This window comes from Rhinoderma darwinii, chromosome 2 (genome assembly GCF_050947455.1).
Source record: "Rhinoderma darwinii isolate aRhiDar2 chromosome 2, aRhiDar2.hap1, whole genome shotgun sequence".
In the NCBI taxonomy this organism is placed as follows: domain Eukaryota; kingdom Metazoa; phylum Chordata; class Amphibia; order Anura; family Rhinodermatidae; genus Rhinoderma; species Rhinoderma darwinii.
In genome coordinates, this window is record NC_134688.1 from 345,816,402 (window position 1) to 345,837,586 (window position 21,185).

The 21,185-nt window shown below is 43.7% G+C and overlaps 1 protein-coding gene across 2 annotated transcripts in view; it reads right to left on the reverse strand.

Moving 5' to 3' along the window:
* LOC142741302 (transcription factor ETV7-like) overlaps positions 1-21,185 on the reverse strand; it is a 108,791-nt gene that overhangs the window by 78,213 nt on the left and 9,393 nt on the right. For both annotated transcript variants that reach the window (XM_075850685.1, XM_075850684.1), the window contains exon 2: positions 11,185-11,302. The gene's annotated coding sequence lies outside the window, so the exon portion shown is untranslated. The remainder of the gene's footprint in view (positions 1-11,184; positions 11,303-21,185) is intronic.

The window sequence follows — 21,185 nt, forward strand, 5'->3', positions numbered from 1 at the left end:
GCTAGGCGACCTCAGTAAATGGTCACTGTCCAGGGTGCTGAAAGAGTTAAACGATCGGCAGTAACTGTTTCAGCACCCTGGACAGTGGCTACCGATCAGAATATAGATAAAGCTGTAAAAATAAAAATAAAAGAGACGTTCATACTTACCCAGAACTCCCTGCTTCTTCCTCCAGTCCGGCCTCGTGGGATGACGTTACAGTCCATGTGACCGCTGCAGCCAATCACAGGCCAATCACTGGCTGCAGCAGTCACATAGACTGCTGCGTCATCCAGGGAGGTCGGACTGGATGTCAGGAGAGGGACACGTCACCAAGACAACGGCCGGGTAAGTATGAATTTCTTTTACTTTTATTACGGAAAGGGCTGTCCCTTCTCTTTATCCTGCACTGATAGAGAGAAGGGCTGCCGATTAGTGCAGTGCAATTTTGCAGCCAAAAACGTGCCCGTAAATACGGGTGGAGTACGGGTGACACCGGACCCGTATTTACGGGCACGGGTCCGTAAATACTGGTGCAATGCGGGTCGAATACGTGTGACCAAGGACCCGTATTTACGCCAGTATTTACGGGTGGACAAAAATATGGTCGTGTGCATGAGGCCTTACTCAGGCTCTCCTGTTAGGCACAGGCTGAGATTAAGAACCTATGGCCCTCCTCCACCCCCTCTCCTCTTCTTAGACTTCTATGGGCAGAAGTTGTAGCCTGATCCCCCAGTGAAGCCGAAAATCGACGGATATTAGCAGTGGATTAAAAGTGAGAGATTGGTTTTAAGAGGCTGGACGAAGAGAAAAGTTGGTGTAGGTGGAGAAAGAGGCATTTTGCTATAAAAGATATCTAAGGCTATGTTCACATCTGCATTGTGACATTCTGTAATGCCAGAAGCAATGTTTCCGTTGCAAAACGGAAACCGCCAGCGGCCGACAGAACCCATTGACTTTAATGGGTTCCGCCGGCTTTCCGTCAGTGTGTCTGTGGTTTTACCAGAGACAATAGCGCAGCATGCTGATCTCCGGTGATCTCAGCCGGATCTACGACGGAGACCCCTAACAAAGCCTCCGACGCAGATGTGAACGAGGCCTTACAAAATGTATCATCACTTGTACTTGATTTATGGAAAATTTGGTGAAACATGATGGACTCTAAGTAATGGAAAACATACTAAATAAGTTTCATCCCACGAGACTGCTGCAGCCTGTAATTAGCTCACATGGGTTGAAGCGTCATCCCAGGAGGCCGACCCTCTGACGTCATCCAGGCCGGCCTCCTGTGATGACGTTTCATCCATGTGTCCGCTGCTACAGCCTGTGATTGGCTGCAGCAGCGGTCATATAGGATAAAGCGTCATCCCAGGAGAAAATACGGAGCGATTATGCAAAAACAATTGACATGCTCTGGAATAAAATTCTGCACCACAGGTCCATTTCTGAGCGTTTTTTCCGCTCATTATTTGTTAAATCTCATCCACTTTGCTGCTACTGTATTCTGCTGCGTTTTTTCATTCCTCAATTCTGGACGAGAAAAAAGCAGCAATTCCGCTACGTTCGGACAAGCCCTTAGGCTGAGTTCACATGCAGTGGAAAAATTCACCCTCATATCCTGCCACAAATCCGCAGCTGAAATCACAGTGATTTTGCAGCAAAACTTTCACTTCTTAAATGGATTGTACAGTGGAATTCACCTGATACATTAAATGGACGATATCTGCGGTCATAATCCATAACGTAGGAATGTTGTGGATTTGAAAATCAACAGCATACTTGTTTTTCAGTGTTGATTTTTTTTCCAGTACATGTAAATGAGGTTTTGAACCCCTTCCCGACATCTGCCATATATATATACTGTGGAGGCCGAGAGGGAAAGTATAGAGCGGGCTCACGAGCCCGCAAATAACTTGCGTGTGTCAGCTGTATGAAACAGCCGACACTTCACTGCAACAAGAAGGATCCTGCTTCCCCCCCGTGATGCGATTGCAGGGTGTCAATGGTTGTCATGGCAGCCTGTTGGCCTAATGAAGGTCCCCAGGTCTGCCACCTTTGTGATCCTATTAAACCCTGCCTCAGGCGATATACTGAGATATACAATAGTATGGAAGTTTATCATTCAAGCGATACAACGATCGCTGGTTGAAGTCCCCTAGAGGGACTAATAATAAAAGTTAAATACATTTTTCCATATATTAATTATATTAAAAATATTAACAGTTCAAAGAAAAAAAACTTTTTCCCTTTTCCCCCAAAACATTGTAGAAAAAAATAAAATCCCATCTACACAAATTGTACAGTAAATTGAAGCGGATGCAGAGGCGTAGCTATAGGGGTCACAGCAGTCGCACTTGCGACCGGTCCCCTAAACCAGGGGGGCCCATAGTGCGCTAATGCTAATTCTATATGTGCCGTGACGCCGGAACTTCCTGGTTACTGGCAGGGCTCCTTTAGACGTGTACCATGTGACCATGACGTCACGTGAGGGGCGTTCCAACCAGTGTGGAAGAGCCGGTGTGGAAGAGCACGGAAGACTGCAGGTGAGCTGCAGAGGGGGCCGTAATGTATGTGTGTTTTATTGTGCTGTCTGTGTTTGCGGTGGAGAGAGGAGAGGGTGGGGCTTTAAATTACAGGGCCCCCCTCTCCTCTCCCCACCGCAAACTGCATGATACAAAACATTGCAACCGGGGGGTTGTGACCTACTCACCGAGGTCCCAGTTCCAACTGTATATGCGTCCTCAGATACAGTTAAATTTAATGAGAAAGCAAGGAGTTGACGGCTCCTTGCTCCAGCATTAACTGTGCCGTGAGCCACTTGCGGCTCAGCGCAGACAGGCACGATTTAGTGATGTCATCGTGCCTGTCTGGGCCGAGTCACTCATGGGGCAGCTATGGGGGCATTATAATGTGTGGGGGGCAGCTATGGGGGGCATTATACTGTATTGGGCAGTTATGAGGGGCATTATACTGTATGGCGGCATTATACTGTATGGGGGAAACTATGGGGAGCATAAATAATGTGTGGGGTCTGCAATCGGGGTATTATACTGTGTGGAGCAGCTATGAGGGCATTATACTGTGTTGGGCAGTTATGAGGGAAATTATACTTTATGGGGTCTGCAATGGGGGCATTATACTACGTAGGCAGTTATGGGGGCATTATACTGTATGGAGGCAACTATCGGGGGCATTATATTGTATGGGGGCAACTATGGGAAGCCTTATACTGTGTGGGGGCAGCTATCGGGGCTTTATACTGTGTGTGGGGCAGCTATGGGGGGCATTATACTGTATGAGGGCAGCTATGGGGGTATTATACTGTATGGGGGTAGCTATGGGGGTATTATACTGTATGGGGGCAGCTACAGGGAGCATTATACTGTATGGGGGCAGCTATGGGGAGCATTATACTGTGTGGGCCGGCTATTGGGGGCATTATATTGTGTGGGTATCGATGGGGGCTGTTGGGCAAGGCAGCTGGGCATAAGTGCATGCAGAGGTCTTGGGGTGTTGGGTAGGGTAAGGGGGCCCAAGCTGACTGTAACGTCTATGGCTGCAGACCATTTTCCTGAGAACATCAATGCTCCTGCCCTCGTGAAGAAGTTTCTCTCCGTCTCTGGCCCCAAGAAGAGGGGGCGTAAGAGGGGGGATACTGTAAGATCTATGGCCGCGGACCGTCATCCTGACAACCTCTGACGGCCGCGGCAATGGACGAGCGAGTTCCCGGCAGCAACTCCCTCCTGGGAGACGCCGGCTATTCATTCCCAACTTCTCCTCACTGACAGCTCCAATCCCTACCCTCACCAAAAAGGGCATGAATGCCAAGGTGTGGACTCCAAAAGCAGAGACCGCATTCAAGAGCTTAAAGAAGGCCTTCACGTCAGCATCAATCCTTCATCGTCCTGATGAGACCTAATTGCCACGTCAGTTCTGGTGGCCCACGCTGCCCAAAGACGTCGCAGATTTTGTCTCTTCCTGCACGGCATGTGCAGCAAATAAAGTTGCCCACTCCAGACCAGCTGGTCTGCTCCAGCCACTTCCTGTGCCCGATGCCCCCTGGCAACAAATTGCAATGGACTTTGTCACAGATCTGCCTCTCTCTGCTGGATGTAGTGTGGTCTGGGTGGTGGTGGATCGATTCTCCAAAATGGCTCAATTTGTTCCACTGACTGGTCTGCCTTCTGCTTCCCGACTGGCCGGCCTCTTCTTCCAACACATCTTCCGTCTGCACGGCATGCCTCTGCATATTGTCTCGGATCGAGAGGTTCAGTTCAACTCAAAGTTCTGGAGAGCACTCTGCGGTCTCCTCGGTGTACAGTTGGACTTCTCCTCGGCCTACCATCCCCAGTCCAATGGTCAAGTCGAGAGGGTTAATCAGATTATGGAGAACTATCTACGGCACTTTATCTCCAGGCAGCATGATGACTGGGTGCAGCTACTTCCTTGGGCTGAGTTCTCTTAATAAAAACCATACTAGTGTGTCCACCACCTCCAGCCCATTCTTCATTGTCTATGGCCAACACCCACGAATACCTCTTCCTGTTTCCACTATGTCCCAGGTGCCTGCAGCTGACTCTACTTTCAGGGACCCTCTGCAGATATGGCATCAGACCCGATCTTCTATTCTGCTGGCGGTCGACCGCATGAAGAGAAAGGCAGACACTAGAAGATGAGAACCTCCCCAGTTTCTTCCAGGTACCAAGGTCTGGCTGTCTTCCAAGAATATCCGACTAAAAGGGTGCCATCTTGCAAGTTTGCTCCCAGGTTCCTCGGACCCCTCGAGATTCTGCTGCAAATAAATCCTGTCTCTTACAAGCTTCGTCTGCCTCCCACCCTCAAGATCCCAAACTCCTTCCACATCTCCTTGCTGAAGCCTGTGGTCCTGAACCGCTACTACAGGACTCCTAGTTCCGCAGTGGCTCTTGGCGACTCGTCAGGGACATTCGCGGTGAGGGAGATCTTGGACACCAAGAGAGTAGGAGGAGGAAGAACGTTTTATTTGGTGGATTGGAGAGGATTTGATCCAGAGGAGAGGTCCTGGGAGCCAGAGGAGAACATCAATGCTCCTCCTCCCTGAAGAAGTTTCTCTCCCGCTCTGGCCCCAAGAAGAGGGGGCGTAAGAGGAGGTGTAAGAGGGGGGATACTGTAACATCTATGGCTGCGGACCATCATCCTGACTCACCCTCTGATGTCCGCGGTCATGGACGAGCGAGTAGTCCGGACACTGTCTCCCGAAGGGCGCGCACGCCCGCGCGTTCACGGCCTTAAAGGGCCAGTACGCGCACAGTTGCAGAATACTGCAATTAGCCCAGAATGCTTTGGGACTATAAAAGGGGCTCTGCCCTCTCGACCCTTGCCTGAGCATTGTTGTGTTACCTTAACCCCTTCCTGACATCCGCCGTATATATACTGTGCACGCCTGGTGGGGCTATATGGAGCGGGCTCACGGGCTTAGACCACTCCATAGAGCGAGTGTGTCGGCTGTGTGTTACACTTGCGGGTAACGAGCGGGATCCCGTTCAAGCGTGATCGCACTTGTTTAACCAGTTAAATGCCATGTTCAATAGCGAATGTGGAATTTAAATTACTAAAAAACAGTGGGGTGACCCCCTGTAACGTCCCTACGCCCCCCCCCCCGTTGGTTGGCACGGCACGGCTGCCTGGGAGTCTGACGAAGTCGCCCCGGGTCCGCGATCTTTGTACTCTTATAAGGGCTTCATAGGAGACTGTCAGAATCGCTAAATACTGCAATACATTAGTATTGCAGTATATCGTGCAAGTAATCTAACGATCGCTGGTTAAAGTCCCCTAGGGGGACAAGTAAAAAAAGTAAGAAACAGTCAAATAAAGTTTTTTTTAACAAATACAAAAAAAGAAATAAATTAAAAGCTCAAAAAAAAAACCCTTTTCCAATTTTCCCTTGAAGCAAAATGTAAAAAAAATAAAAAGTTAACATAACTGGTATCGACGCGTCTGTAAAAGTCTGAACTATTACAATATATCATTATTTAGTCCGCATGGTGAACCGCGTAAAAAAAATAAAAATGTAAAACCTCATATATGCTGTTTTTTGGTCACTTCTTCTCCCACAAAAAATTACATAAAAAGTGATTAAAAATTCTCACGTACCTAAACTGCAGCTCGCCCCGCAAAAAATAAGCCCTCACACGGGTAAATCGACAGAAAAATAAAAAACGTTATGGCTCTCAGAATGTGGCGAGAAAACTAAAATTTTATTTTTAACAATCAGTTTTTTCCTTGTAAAAGTAGTAAAACATAAAGAAAACTATATATATTTGGTATCACTGTAATTGTATTGACCCGCAGAATAAAGTTAACATGCCATTTTTTCCGTACGGAAAACGCCGTAAAAATAAAACCACCCAAAAGGTTGAGGAACCGCTATATTTTTCCTATTCCACCCCACAAATATTTTTTTTCTCATTTCCCACTACATTATATGGTAAAAAAAATGATGCTGTGAAAATCTACAACTCGTCCTGCAAAAAAGAAGCCCTTATACGGCAATATTGATGAAAAAATAAAACAGTTATGGCTTTTGGAAGGTCGGGAGGAAAAAACAAAAGTGAAAATCCGAAAAATGGCTGCGGAGGGAAGGGGTTAAGTTTGTCCTTGAAAATGGTCTCCTAGTGTTTTCCAGTTCCCAGTGTTACCCGTTCCTGCTGCCTGTACCCTGTGTCCTGTGCTATGGTGCCTTCAAGAGTTGGAGTCTCTATTGTGTCGCACCCCGCAGGGTGTGTGTCTACTGTCGGAACTTCATCTTAGCCTGACTCCACCGCTACTGTCTACATTGCCTCAGGTACCCTTTCTGAACTATAGACATTGCATTATGGGTCCCACACCCTGAGCCTTTAGCTACGCCGCTGGGCGGATACACATCAAATCTGCAGCGTATGAACATACCCTTATGCCTCAACTTCCTTCATCAACCGAGTATACTAGATAACAATAATGTCAGTGATGTTTTTGCCTAGGTTTTTGCTTTATTTTGCATTAACATGTGTTTTTTTGGGGGAAAAATTATAAACAAATTTTCTTGTAATTTTAATCAAAGAACGCCAAAAATACCATAGAAATTTTGATCGGTGGGTGTCCAAACACTAAGACCCCCACGATCGCTAAAATTAAGTGACAGAAGCACTCAGGTGGGTGCTCTGCCGCTTTGTTTTTAATCGGCTTTCCTCGGAAAGCTGAGCGAGTATTGCACAAACTCATAGACTTTCTATTGAGCCTGTACACCACTCCGAGGAAAGCCGAGAAAAGACAATCAGAGACGAATTGGCACAGCACTTACCCGAGTGTTTCTGCCACTTCGTTTTAGCAATCTGTGAGTCATAGTGCTCAGACCCCCACCGATCAAAACTTCTGACAAGTCTAAAAGTTTAGTTACTGTTTAAGGTAGTTTTGGTGTTCTTTGATTAAAATTACAGGAAAATATGTTTAGTATTTTTGCCCAAAAAACACATGCAAAAAAAATAATGAAGCAAAAACCATGACAAATACATCGGCTAATTGAATCGTTTCTGCAGCACAAAATATTATCGTTGTCAGCAGCACAACTTGTAAACATGGAGATGCACTGCCAATATGATGGAAATTCAAGGGGGAGAGCGATCATAGTAACTTTTTGTCAATCATTGTCCATTATTGTGATATGTGTGGCACAAACCAACACTTCCCATTACCACAAGAACATGGTGATGGCCGCATCAAGCTGTGGGGATGCTGTTCATTGGCTGGGACTGGAAAACTGGTCAGGATTGAAGTAAAGATGGATGGCAGTAAATACAGGTAAATTCTTAGGGAAAACCTGTTTGTCTGCCAGAGATTTGAGATTGGGACGAGGTTCACCTTCCAGTAGGACAAGGACCATAAACATACTGATAAAGTACACTGGAGTGGTTTAAGGGTAAACATTTAAATGTCTTAGGCCCCATTCACACGACAGTGTTTCCCGGCCGTGTGTCGGCCGTTGAAAAAACGTCTGTCACACTCCTACAGTAGGAACATTAGACCCCAAATGGGGCTATTCACACGACCGATTTTTTGACGGGCTGGGAAAGTCTATGGGGCCGGATAATACACGGCCATCACTGGAATGTGTTCCGAGTGACGGCCGTGTCTTACGTCGCTCGCTCTCTCCTCCTCCTCCTCCTCACAGTGCGAAGCACATGTGAGGAGGAGGAGGGTATTTTTTTGCTCCCTGTAGGAGCGGAATCCCCAATCCCACGGCCACAGCTTCGGCAACGCTCCAGGAGAAGTCCCTGACTTCACTGTCCATATATGGACATAGTGATGTCAGGGACTTCTGAAGTGGAATCCCCGGAGCTGTGGCCAGTGTTTCCGCTCCAGGAGAAGTCCCTGACTTCACTGTCCATATATGGACACAGTGACATCAGGGACATCTGAAACGGAATCCCCGCCGCTGTGGCCGTTGTTTCCGCTCCAGGAGAACTCCCTGACTTCACCGTCCATATATGGACACAGTGACGTTAGGGACTTCTGAAGCGGAATCCCCGGCGCTGTGGCAGGTGTTTCCACTACAGGAGAAGTCCCTGACTTCTGTTCATATATGGACACAGTGACGTCAGGGACCTCTGAAGCGGGATCCCCGGCGCTGTGGCCAGTGTTTCCACTCCAGGAGAAGTCCCTGACTTCACTGTCCATATATGGACACAGTGACGTCAGGGACTTCTGAAGCGGAATCCCCGGCGCTTTGGCCGGTGTTTCCGCTCCAGGAGATGTCCCTGACTTTACTGTCCATATATGGACACAGTGACGTCAGGGACTTATGAAGCGAGATTCCCGGCGCTGTGGCCGGCGTTTCCGCTACAGGAGAAGTCCCTGACTTTACTGTCCATATATGGACATTGAAGTCATGGACTTCTCCTGGAACGGTGGCTCTATCTACAGAAAGGTAGGGGGTGCCATTACCAGCCAGGGGGCTGTGTGGCATTACCTACCAGGGGGCTGTGTGGCATTACCTGCAGAGGGCTGTGTGGCATTACCTACAGGGGGCTGTGTGGCATTACCTACCAGGGGGCTGTGTGGCATTACCTGCAGAGGACTGTGGGGCATTACCTACAGGGGACTGTGCGGCATTACCTACAGGGGGCTGTGTGGCATTACCTACAGGGGGCTGTGTGGCACTACCTAGAGGGGCTGTGTGGCATTACCTACAGGGGGCTGTGTGGCATTACCTACAAGGGGCTGTGTGGCATTACCTACAGGGGCAGGGGGCATTACCGACAGAGGGCAGTGTGTGGTATTATCTACAGAGGGAATTGTGTGGCAAAAAATTTACACATGAAATTCATTCGTTTTTAAAACAGACAGGGAAAAAAGTGGATGCAAAACGGGTCAAAATCTGCTGTTAAAAACAGAAACACGGCCTGGAACAAAAACAAAACGGATGAAAAACGGCTGAGAAAAACGGACCAAAACGGCCGTTTTTATCACCCGACACTCGGACCCTGTCGCGTGAATAGAGCCTTAGAATGGCCTAGTGAAAGCCCAGACCTCAATCCTATTGTGAATGTGTGGCTGAAGTAGTTGGTGAAATTTTGCCTAGAAGAATGGGCAAAAGTCCCGGTGTCTAGACGTGCTAAGCTAATAGAGACATAATCCAAGTGACTTGCATCTGTATTTGCAGCAAAATGTGGCTCCACTAAGTGTTGACTTTCATTGGATGAATACTTATGCACTTAAAAGTTCTCTATTTTTTGTCTTAATTATTGTGTCACAGTAAAAAATATTTTGCACAGTGGTAGGCATGTTGTGTAAGCCAAATGTTAAAAACCCCCCAGAAATCCCTTTTAATTCAAGGTTGTAATGAAACAAAACCAAAAAAACACCAAAAGGGTGAATACTTTCGCAGGGCACGATCAATAAAACTATATAGAAAGGCATTGGTGTGTTTATCAGTATTGACAAGTAAAGTTAACACCAATGTTCAGACAACAGTCACATTTTGGTCTTAAGGCCCTATTACACCGGCCAATATTGGCAGGTGCAACGAGCGCCGATCAACGAGACAGCTCGTTGATCGGCGCTTGTTTGCTCCTGTCGTAAGATGCTACATATGGGGATGAGCGCTCGTTACTACGATCGCTCATCCTCATACATTATTATCATGTCGGCAGCGCGTCTCCCTGTTTAAAATGATAATATTTCAGTTTTTAAAACTATACGATCAGTAGATGAACGAGTGTTTGAGCTATAAACGCTTGTCTGCCCGATATTTGCCCAGTGTAAAAGGGCCTTTACTTTGAGAATACATAACTTACTGATAAAAGACAATGACTCTGAATTCACATGTAGTGGAAATGCTGCAGATTTTCTGTGCGGTTTGGTGCATGGAAAATCTGCAATAGATAACAGATTACAGTACCAGCCATGTGGATGAAATTTTAACAAGTATCATCTACATGCTGGGCTATTATTCTGTCGGAAATTGAATTGGTGCGGATTTTAAAATCTGCAGCATGTTAATATCAGAAGCGGAATGAGCACGGATTTGTTGTGGATTTTCCCAATTGAATTCAATGGGGAAAAATAAATCCACAATTAAATCCTATTGTGGATTTTTGTGTGGAGAAACAATATTCACTGAATCCTATTAGGCAAAGTTAACCAAAAATCTTGGTTACGTACTGTAGCTAAGAAGTCGCTACAACGAAAACCCATGCCACCACTATATACACCGTTATTATAATCTATCGTATGATCCACGGCTCTTTGTATCTCATTCCACTTTTTAAGTTACATACTGTTAGGGTATGTGCACACGATGAGAGGCTTTTACGGCTGAAATGACAGGAGAAAACAGCTGCCTCGTTTCAGCCGTAAAAGCTCCTCCTCGTATTATGCGAGGCATCTGTGACGCTCGTAAATCTTGAGCTGCTCTTCATTGACTTCAATGAAGAACGGCTCAAATTACGTTGCAAAGAAGTGCCCTGCACTTCTTTGCCAAGGCAGTCAATTTACGCGTCGTCGTTTGACAGCTGTCAAACGACGACGCGTAAATTACAGGTTGTCTGCACAATACGTCGGCAAACCCATTCAAATGAATGGGCAGATGTTTGCAAACGTATTGCAGCCCTATTTTCAGGCGTAAAACGAGGCATAATACGCCTCGTTTACGTCTGAAAATAGGTTGTGTGAACCCAGCCTTAAACTTACTTAGACTTCCAGGAACTTGGCATATCACCTCTTCAGGAAAGGAACAATAGTCATGTGGATCCTGGTTGAGCTGAGGAGACAATGTAATGGTTTGTGGAATGATTGTTTTTATCTTCTCCTGCAATAATAAGACATAAATATTAACATACATACATACATACATTGCATACATAACATACATTGCAAGAAGGACTTTTTCTGTAATAAGATATTTTACCAAGTTTCTTATCTTCGCTTGTACTATCGATTTATGCAAAATCTGTGAAAATGACAGTGACCATAAAAATAACAGACAACATACTAAGTACTAGTATTAGGGCTAGCTCTAGGTTTACGTGAGCCCTTGGGCGATAAAGTCACAGTCGGCCCCCTTAGGCTGAGTCCACATGCAGGGGAAAAATTCACAGCAATCCGCAGTGAATCTACAACGATTCTGCAGCAAAATCTGCACGTATTATGTGCAGATTTTGCCATGGATTGTGCTGTGGATTTGCAGCGGATTTCACCCATTACATTAAATGGGCGAAATATGCGGCACTACATTTAGCAGCAATGTTTAAACAGGTACACTGAACATAGTGCTCTAACATGGTATGAACAGAGCATATTTGTAACCAAGAGCTGAATTTTCATATTTGGCCTGTAGTTTAAAGGGCTGTCCAGTTTAGAAAACCCATTTTCATACACCCTATTAGAAAATTCTGAGTTAATACAGGCGGTCCCCTGTTCAAGATCCTCATTTTTTAGGCGGAGTGTGAGAGCCGTTACAAAGAACGTTTCTCTTAGAGAGTATATACAAGGTTAAACAAAGAGGCGAAAGTCAAATCTGTTTTTTCAGTTCTAAAGGTCGTACTAACTCATTCACGGGTAGTCTAGTGAATTTGGCACTTGCGTAGCTTGTTTATTAAATTTGCCTTGCATCTACCAATTCTATACAGTTCTATTCTCTGACCGTACCAATTTTGTGTCTTATCTAAGATCCTGTTTGATCACACACAACTCTTTGCGCACCAATTTTCAACCTATGAATCTTTTTTTTACATCAGTCTTCTCTCCTCCCCTTGGTGGAAGTTTGACCTGCTCTATTATCTGATAGCGAAAATAAGGTAATAAAGTAGATCACAAAATTGCTATAATTTTTTCATATTGTTTTTCCATTGTCACATTTCAAAAGGAATAACTTTTTTAATTTTTCCGCTGATCGAGCTGTATGAGGACTTACTTTTTGCAGAACAAGTTTTATTTTTCACATATAATACATACAGTGGAGGAAATAAGTATTTGATCCCTTGCTGATTTTGTAAGTTTGCCCACTGTCAAAGTCATGAACAGTCTAGAATTTTTAGGCTAGGTTAATTTTACCAGTGAGAGATAGATTATATTAAAAAAAAATAAGAAAATCACATAGTCAAAATGATATATATTTATTTGCATTGTGCACAGAGAAATAAGTATTTGATCCCCTACCAACCATTAAGAGTTCAGCCTCCTCCAGACCAGTTACACGCTCCAAATCAACTTGGTGCCTGCATTAAAGACAGCTGTCTTAAATGGTCACCTGTATAAAAGACTCCTGTCCACAGACTCCATTAATCAGTCTGACTCTAACATCTACAACATGGGCAAGACCAAAGAGCTTTCTAAGGATGTCAGGGACAAGATCATAGACCTGCACAAGGCTGGAATGGGCTACAAAACCATAAGTAAGACGCTGGGTGAGAAGGAGACAACTGTTGGTGCAATAGTAAGAAAATGGAAGACATACAAAATGACTGTCAATCGACATCGATATGGGTCTCCATGCAAAATCTCACCTCATGGGGTATCCTTGATCCTGAGGAAGGTGAGAGCTCAGCAGAAAACTATACGGGGGGAACTTGTTAATGATCTCAAGGCAGCTGGGACCACAGTCACCAAGAAAACCATTGGTAACACATTACGCCGTAATGGATTAAAATCCTGCAGTGCCCGCAAGGTCCCCCTGCTCAAGAAGGCACATGTACAGGCCCGTCTGAAGTTTGCAAATGAACATCTGGATGATTCTGAGAGTGATTGGGAGAAGGTGCTGTGGTCAGATGAGACTAAAATTGAGCTCTTTGGCATTAACTCAACTCGCCATTTTTGGAGGAAGAGAAATTCTGCCTATGACCCAAAGAACACCGTACCCACTGTCAAGCATGGAGGTGGAAACATTATGTTTTGGGGGTGTTTCTCTGCTAAGGGCACAGGGCTACTTCACCGCATCAATGGGAGAATGGATGGAGCCATGTACTGTCAAATCCTGAGTGACAACCTCCTTCCCTCCACCAGGACATTAAAAATGGCTCGTGGCTGGGTCTTCCAGCACGACAATTACCCAAAACATACAGCCAAGGCAACAAAGGAGTGGCTCAAAAAGAAGCACATTAAGGTCATGGAGTGGCCTAGCCAGTCTCCAGACCTTAATCCCATCGAAAACTTATGGAGGGAGCTGAAGATCCGAGTTGCCAAGCGACAGCCTCGAAATCGTAATGATTTACAGATGATCTGCAAAGAGGAGTGGGCCAAAATTCCATCTAACATGTGTGCAAACCTCATCATCAACTACTAAAAATGTCTGACTGCTGTGCGTGCCAACAAGGGTTTTGCCACCAAGTATTAAGTCTTGTTTGCCAAAGGGATCAAATACTTATTTCTCTGTGCACAATGCAAATAAATATATATAATTTTGACAATGTGATTTTTTTTGGATTTTTTTTTTATATAATCTATCTCTCACTGGTAAAATTAACCTATCCTAAAAATTCTAGACTGTTCATGTCTTTGACAGTGGGCAAACTTACAAAATCAGCAAGGGATCAAATACTTATTTCCTCCACTGTATGTATTATTTATTGATTTTGGGGAAAATGCAAAAAAAAACAAAAATTTAATTTCTGCAATTGTGTTTCAAGTTTGTTCCCCCAGTTTTTATACCATGCAGCAAAAAAAAACAAAAAACAACTATTTATTTTATTCTAAAGGTCGGTATGAATACAGTGATACCGATAATGTATATTTTTTTAGGTTTTAATACTTTTGCCCAATAAAAACACGTAATTTTTGTTTTGCCGCATTGATTTTATGCTAACAGAATTAGCATAATAAGCAATATTGTCAGCAGAGTACCCCTTATAAACAGTGCTAGCATAGTGCTTCCCCTAACATAGTCATTGTGGGGAACATACCCAATGTAGGAGACTTGCCAGGAGAGTAGGTAAGTATTATAAGAACAGATGAAGACAAAAGTGTTAATAATGCCTATAGAATTTTTTCTTTTTCTCCTAAAAAAAGAAAGCTGGAATTCAATTGGTTTTCTATGGTCACGCTGCCCTATTTTCTTCATCGGTTTTTATACATGATGCAAGGACCAGGAGGTCAAACTCTTTTGGTACCCAAGACAAATATAGCAAAAAGCATCCCAATCCATATAATACTACAGCCACATTAGTGTCAGTACAAATGTACCCAAATATATAAATAGTGCTATGATAGTACCAGCTTTACCAGTTTCCATATTATAGTGAAATATCAGTGATTGTTCAAAACAAAAGTGTCAGTGTTGCCTAGAGTCTAGGGTTTTAACTTGTCTAACATATACTTCAAAGGGGTAGATGACTTTTCTCTAGGAGGTACTTACACCATACCTCCCAACTATCTTGTTTTTCACAGGATTGCAAAATTGTGGAATAGGGTAAGGTTTATGCAGAAACTGTATGTCCCATAAGGAGTGTTTCTGGGAGGATTTGTGGACATTTCTGTGCGGATGGCGGGACTTTAGAATGTTCCCAAAATGAGAATTCAATTGTTGGTAGGTAGCTAGGGGGGCTGACAGGACATGTGCTGCGGACTCAGTTAGGATTTAGGGGCACTCACTGTCAGTTTAAGGGCGGATTTACACGAGCGTGTGCGTTTTTGCGCACGCAAAAAACGCGGCATTTTGCGAGCGCAAAAGGCACTTAACAGCTCCGTGAGTCATCACATAGGATGTGCGGCTGCGTGATTTTCGCGCAGCCGCCATCATTATGACACTCTGTTTGGATGTTTGTACACAGAAAAGCACGTGGTGCTTTTCTGTTTGCAAACATACTTTTGACTGCTGTTGCGCGAATCACGCGCGTCCCACGGAAGTGCTTCCGTGTGGTGCGCGTGATTTTCACTCACCCATTGACTTCAATGGGTGCGTGATGCGCGAAAAACAAAGAAATATAGGACCTGTCGTGAGTTTTACGCAGTGGACTCACGCTGCGCAAAAATCACTGACAGTCTGCACTGCCCCATAGACTAGCATAGGTCCGTGCGACGCACGTGAAAAACACGCGCGTTGCATGGACGTATTACACGTTCGTGTAAATCCGCCCTTAGTCTTGATATCCGCTAATTAGGCAGCCGCCCAGCTCCCTTATAGGTGAGGTTCATAATCACTAGCCTAGAGTACTCATATTCTAATTCTAATTTTTCCAGACCAGGACTGAAAGTGAAAGGCGTGATCTGTTGGTTGCTATGGTCATATTAAAAAACTCCTTACATTTTTAACTTGGTAAAGGAACACTAAACATACAAAATGGAGCAGATCAGTAGGAAATTAACCCCTGTGTTCTCTGCAGGATTTCTACAAGACTGTTTTGAAAATATGCAGAAAATAATGCAGACTGGCACAGTATGTGACAAAGTTAATCTCCGGTTTACTTTCACCATTAAAGGGTAACTAAACGTTCAACAAACTTTTGACATGTCACTCACTATAACATGTCAAAAGTTTTGATTGGTGGGGGTCCATTTGCTAAAATGAAGCGGCAGAAGCGCTCGTGTGAGCGCGGAGCTGCTTAGTTTCTGGTCGGCTTTTTCCAGAAATCAATGTATCCAAGTACTGGCTCAATAGAAAGTCTATGAGCCCGTACACCGCTACATCGGCTTTCCGTAAAAACCCAAACAGAAACAAAGCGGCTCAGAGCTCACACGAGTGCTTCAGCTGCTTCATTTTAGCGATTGGTGGGGGTCACAGTGCTCGGACCCAGACCAATCAAAACTTTTGACACTATTTATCACTATGAAGTTTGTTGAACGTTTAGTTACCATTTAATTTCTAGGTTTAGTGTTTAATTATTAATTCATTCTGGAAATACCATAAATGTCTGATAGATATGAGTCCCAGTTCTGGCACCTGCACTCCTCTCTAGAATGTGGATCACTCGACCCCCAACCCACCAGTTGCCATATCCAGGCGGAGAATAGATGGAGAGGTCTTCATGCATGTGTGGCATCCTCCATTCATTTATATAGGAGTTATGTAAACAGTTTTAGATGAGAATACCCCTTTTTAGGACCACTTCCGTAAATTTACGGTAGGCAGTCCTGGTCTTTAAACCCGCACCATTACAAATTTATAGAGCGAGTTTAAGCGGGCTAACCAATGCACACACTAAGGATAGGCCATCAATATCATGGTCCTGGAGAACAACTCTAAAGGGATATTTCCATCTAAAACATTTTGGCAAATCCACAGAATATGCCATCAAAGTCCGACAGATGCGTGTCCCACCTCTAGCCATCGAGTTATTTGGTTGCAGGGAGCTACGCTTTGTCCTAGAACTCTGGAGCTATGGAATCAGCGTAGCTCGCCTTGCTATGCTGTTTCTGTAACTCCCATTAACTTCTACTGGAGTTACGCAAACCAAGTAGCTCAGAAAGCTTTGCTGGTGCCATACATCTAACTCAGTGGCTGAAGTCCAGCAATAGAGGGAGAAGGCAGGATGGAGGTCAGGGGGCCTGTGGATATGCCATAAATGTCTGAGATAGGAATGTCCCTTTAAGTTTTTATATATGAGACCCAGTCATTCTAGAAATTTTGATTGTACAATTATCTTTAAAGATCATACTATAAAAATATACATGGTTACAAATACTACGTAAACACCATAAGCCACTGCTTTGAGTCAATGCCTCTGCTTTCTTTAGAAGGTAGTAACCCCCTGAAACCTCTGAAAACTTATTTCACCAAAGAGTCTAATTGCAAATGGAATATAACATAAGGAGATTCAGTATACTTGTCTCCATTTTAGAAAGGATTTAAAGGTCACTGACTGAACTACCACCATGCTAAGAGTCCAGTTCTATAATGGGTCCTTATCCATGCATTAGGCATGTAAGATATTCACCCATACGCTATGTACCCTTTCTGTTCACACATTCCATATCATGAAATATTTCCCCTTAACGCTTAAATGAGATGTCCTTTCAATTTCACTTTTAGCATTACAAGTCTCGGTTTATTTCTCTAAATATAGCGGATATTCTCATGAAAACTTGAAGCGATTTAAGAAAAACACACATAATTTTTAAACGTTCAGAATAATTGTCTGCGTCCTCTATAATCCATCACCATCAAAACTAAAGTTGTGACAGAATTATATGCTTCAATTAAAGTACAGTTTTAGTATTAACATTGAAGGAATATGTTATATAAACTCACAATTTGTGTACAATGTCCTTGTTTTATAAGAATGTAACCCTGTTGTGCTATGGAATGTGGAAAATGTTTGCATTCACCAATTTCCACAAATAAAACTTATTGTACAACAAACATGAAACATGAATAGAGATATAGATTGACATTTTCTAAGTTATTAAAAATGTGTTCCATAAAGGAGATGTCTTCTTTAGAAAACCTATTATCAAATACCCTAGTAGACAATTCTGGGTTAATTGAGAGGGGTCCTCCCTTCAGGACTCTTGTTTATTAACCAGTGGAGTGGAGAGTGACTGCAATAAATGTCTTCCACTTAAAGTGTCCTATTACACGGCACAATTTGGGCTGTAAAAACGAGCTCTGATCGACAAGACAGCTCGTTGATCGGCGATTGTTTGCTCTTTTCACAAGGAGCAATGATTGCTTATATATGGGGATGAGCGATCATTACTACAATCATTTGTCCCCATACATTTCGATTACACAGGGAGATGTGCTGCCGACTACTGACCATTTTATTGGCCACGTAAACAAGCAGATTAGCCGAGGAGCAAGTGGCCAGGCTATTAACTACAATGGGCACCATGTAATGCTTAATTTCCCCTGTGGTGGCGCTGAACACATGCTGCTTGACTCCCCCCACAGATTACAGCTAATTGCTGGTGGTCCTCGGAGGCCACGGCAGGACACTCTATGATCCGCTTATCATTGGTGGACACTGCTAACAAAAAGTAATTGCTCAAAGCGAAGTAATGTTTCAAACACTCTGTAAAAAAGCAGAACATTCCTGTCCACTCATAAATTAGTGTTTTATTTAAGTGGTGAAGTTCTTGATTTTAGTAAGAAAATGAATGTGGAAAGCATTTTAGTAAATAAAAACTGTCTATTACAAAATGAATGTCTCCTGCTCTCACAATGTCAGTGGCATACATAGAAGAGAGGGGCTCGCACAGCAAATATAAAAAAAGAGCCCCCCATTATGGTGTTAGGATTCACCACCAAGGACAGAAGGGACTAGTGTTTGTTTTACCCTCCACATCCCATTACTTGCTAACAATAAGATTCTTCTGGAGGGGGAGTCTTCCACAGGTTCTCGCTATCCAGTAGCAAAGGAGATGGGACCAGCCTCCCCCAGCGCCCTATAATAATTGCATGGTCTGCCTCACTAATACGTACGCCCTTGATTGATGTGCAGAACACACCTGTCAATCAGTCACCAACACTATGTCTAAGGGTGGCCATAAGATAGAGCATCTGTTAACAGGGTAAGAGCTACATTATATTTTCTTCACTCACTACTTATATACATGTGATGTTTCCCAGTGGTGTAAACGCCAATAGATGAATATTTATTTGTACTCCACTCAACGCTCTGTGGCAAAAGTTCTCATATCGATGGAGTGCTGTCCATGGTCTGTTATAATTACACTGGCTCAATAAAACTTTACCAGAGGACATTTTGTGCATATAGGCTCCTGAGATTAATCTGGTATTGCTATTATTAGAATATTATTACAAATATTGTGATCCAGCAACTACCAACAGGGCTTAGAAAGGAATAAAAAAAATAAAAAAACAGGAACTCTGTGAAGAATATAGGAAAGGTTATCTGGTCCGAAGTATATAACCAGAAAAAAATACCTGAGTGAGAGAGAAGACTTTAGCAGAGAAAAAAAGAAAGTAGTAAAAGAAGAAGCCAAAGAGAGAAGTAGCAAAAAATAGAAGTTGAGAAGGAAGCAGAGTGATGCTAATGGCCAGCAAAAGTAGGCAAAGTAATATACTGGAAGAAGAAAAGAAATAGAGAATGGCTTAAATATGCTTTACGTGGGATTGCCTTAATTTAATATGTACATTTGGATTCTTTATCTTTGCAGAAGTTGACCATGAACCAAGTAAAAGAGGTTGAGTAAAAGCCCTTTTACACTGGCTAATGATTGGGCAAATGAACGTTTATACTCGATCCTGATCATTTCCCTGTGTAAACAGGCCAACAAACAGCCGATGAACGAGCAAACGATCGTTTATCGGCTGATTGGATCTTCATCTGTTAAGTTGCTTTTACACAAGCCGATTCTGTCCCCTCGCCGCTCATGTGCACACAGTTATATGGCCTATGTTGACAACCAACAGTTTAGCAAATATTTTATCTGCTGGTGTTGTGACATAGATGGTGTGTTTTGCATCAAGGGGAGACCTCAAATGACGTGAAGAATAGATGATCTTATAGAGTCCTCTCACTGGTCTAGTCTATGCCAAACATGTTAGAAACCCAGTGTGTCCACCTCCTGTCTGTTGGCCTTACATGAAATGTATGGCGTCATCAGCTGCTGTTAAACCTACCATGGAGTGGAACCTTGTTAGTCCCACTTTGGGCTCCATGTTAATAGAATTGGTTGTAATTAGTTAAGAGAGGGGAGCGGCAACCTTTCTTATGGACTCATTAGACAGCACATCAGGGTAAAGGCTTGGCTTTTGCAGGCCCATTTGAAGCCTGAGCAGGGGAGAGCATCCAAATGGTGAATTTGTGGAGCTGTTTTCTCTGATAACCAGGAATAATTAGATAACAGGCATAATTAAAGGAGGGATTAAAAATAAGGTGGAAGAGGAAAGAAACCAGAAATACTGCAAAATTCTGAAAACCTTTGAGAATATCTTGAATTTTGTATGTGGTGATTATGATTTAAGACAAGTCTCGAAGTGATGCTGTGGTTGTGTGAGCTTTATGCTAGGAATCCAGCGACTTTAGGTTATTTCTAACAAGAAATTGAGTGGGGTCGTAGTCAGGCCTTGGATCTTGGAAGGTAGTCTGCCAAAAATATTTGTGTTGGATGGTGTGCACCTAACAGAAATAGGATTGGACATTTCCAATGTTGGATTGCAGGACAGAGTTTAAAAAAAGGCATTAGTGTTGCTGGTGTGTGTGTGTGTGTGTGTGTGTGTGTGTGTGTGTGTGTGTGTGTGTTGGGGGTGTGGGGGTGCAGCTGGCGTTAAATGTCTTGCAGTTGGCTCTTGGTATGTGGTTTGGTAGCTTAATAACGTTAGAAAGGATATATATTGTAATGAACAGGAGTCTGGCTGATAAGTCAAGTGGGGCATGAAGAGAATCTCATTTTGCAGTACAGGTTGAGTAGATATTTACATTGTTTGTCACTTGAGTGAATTGCCATAAATCCCATGAAAGATCATTCGTATTGTGAGAAATATTGTATGTTTACATTGCCAACCTGCTGAAAATAGAGAGTTTACTGCTAACAACCGAGAAAAATTCTTTAGAATGGACAATATATGTTCCAACCGAGAAGTTGTTTCTAGTACCATAGACATAGCTTTAAAGGGGTTGTCCGGTCCCTAAAAATTGATGGTCTATCCTCAGCAGCTGATCGGTCATGGTCCGACTCCCGAGACCCCCGCCGATCAGTTGTTTTGAAGGGGCCGCAGTGCACGTATGAGCGCTGCTTCCCCTTTTTTCTTATCTGCTCGTACTGTGAATCGTGGACACACATGTAGCGGCGGT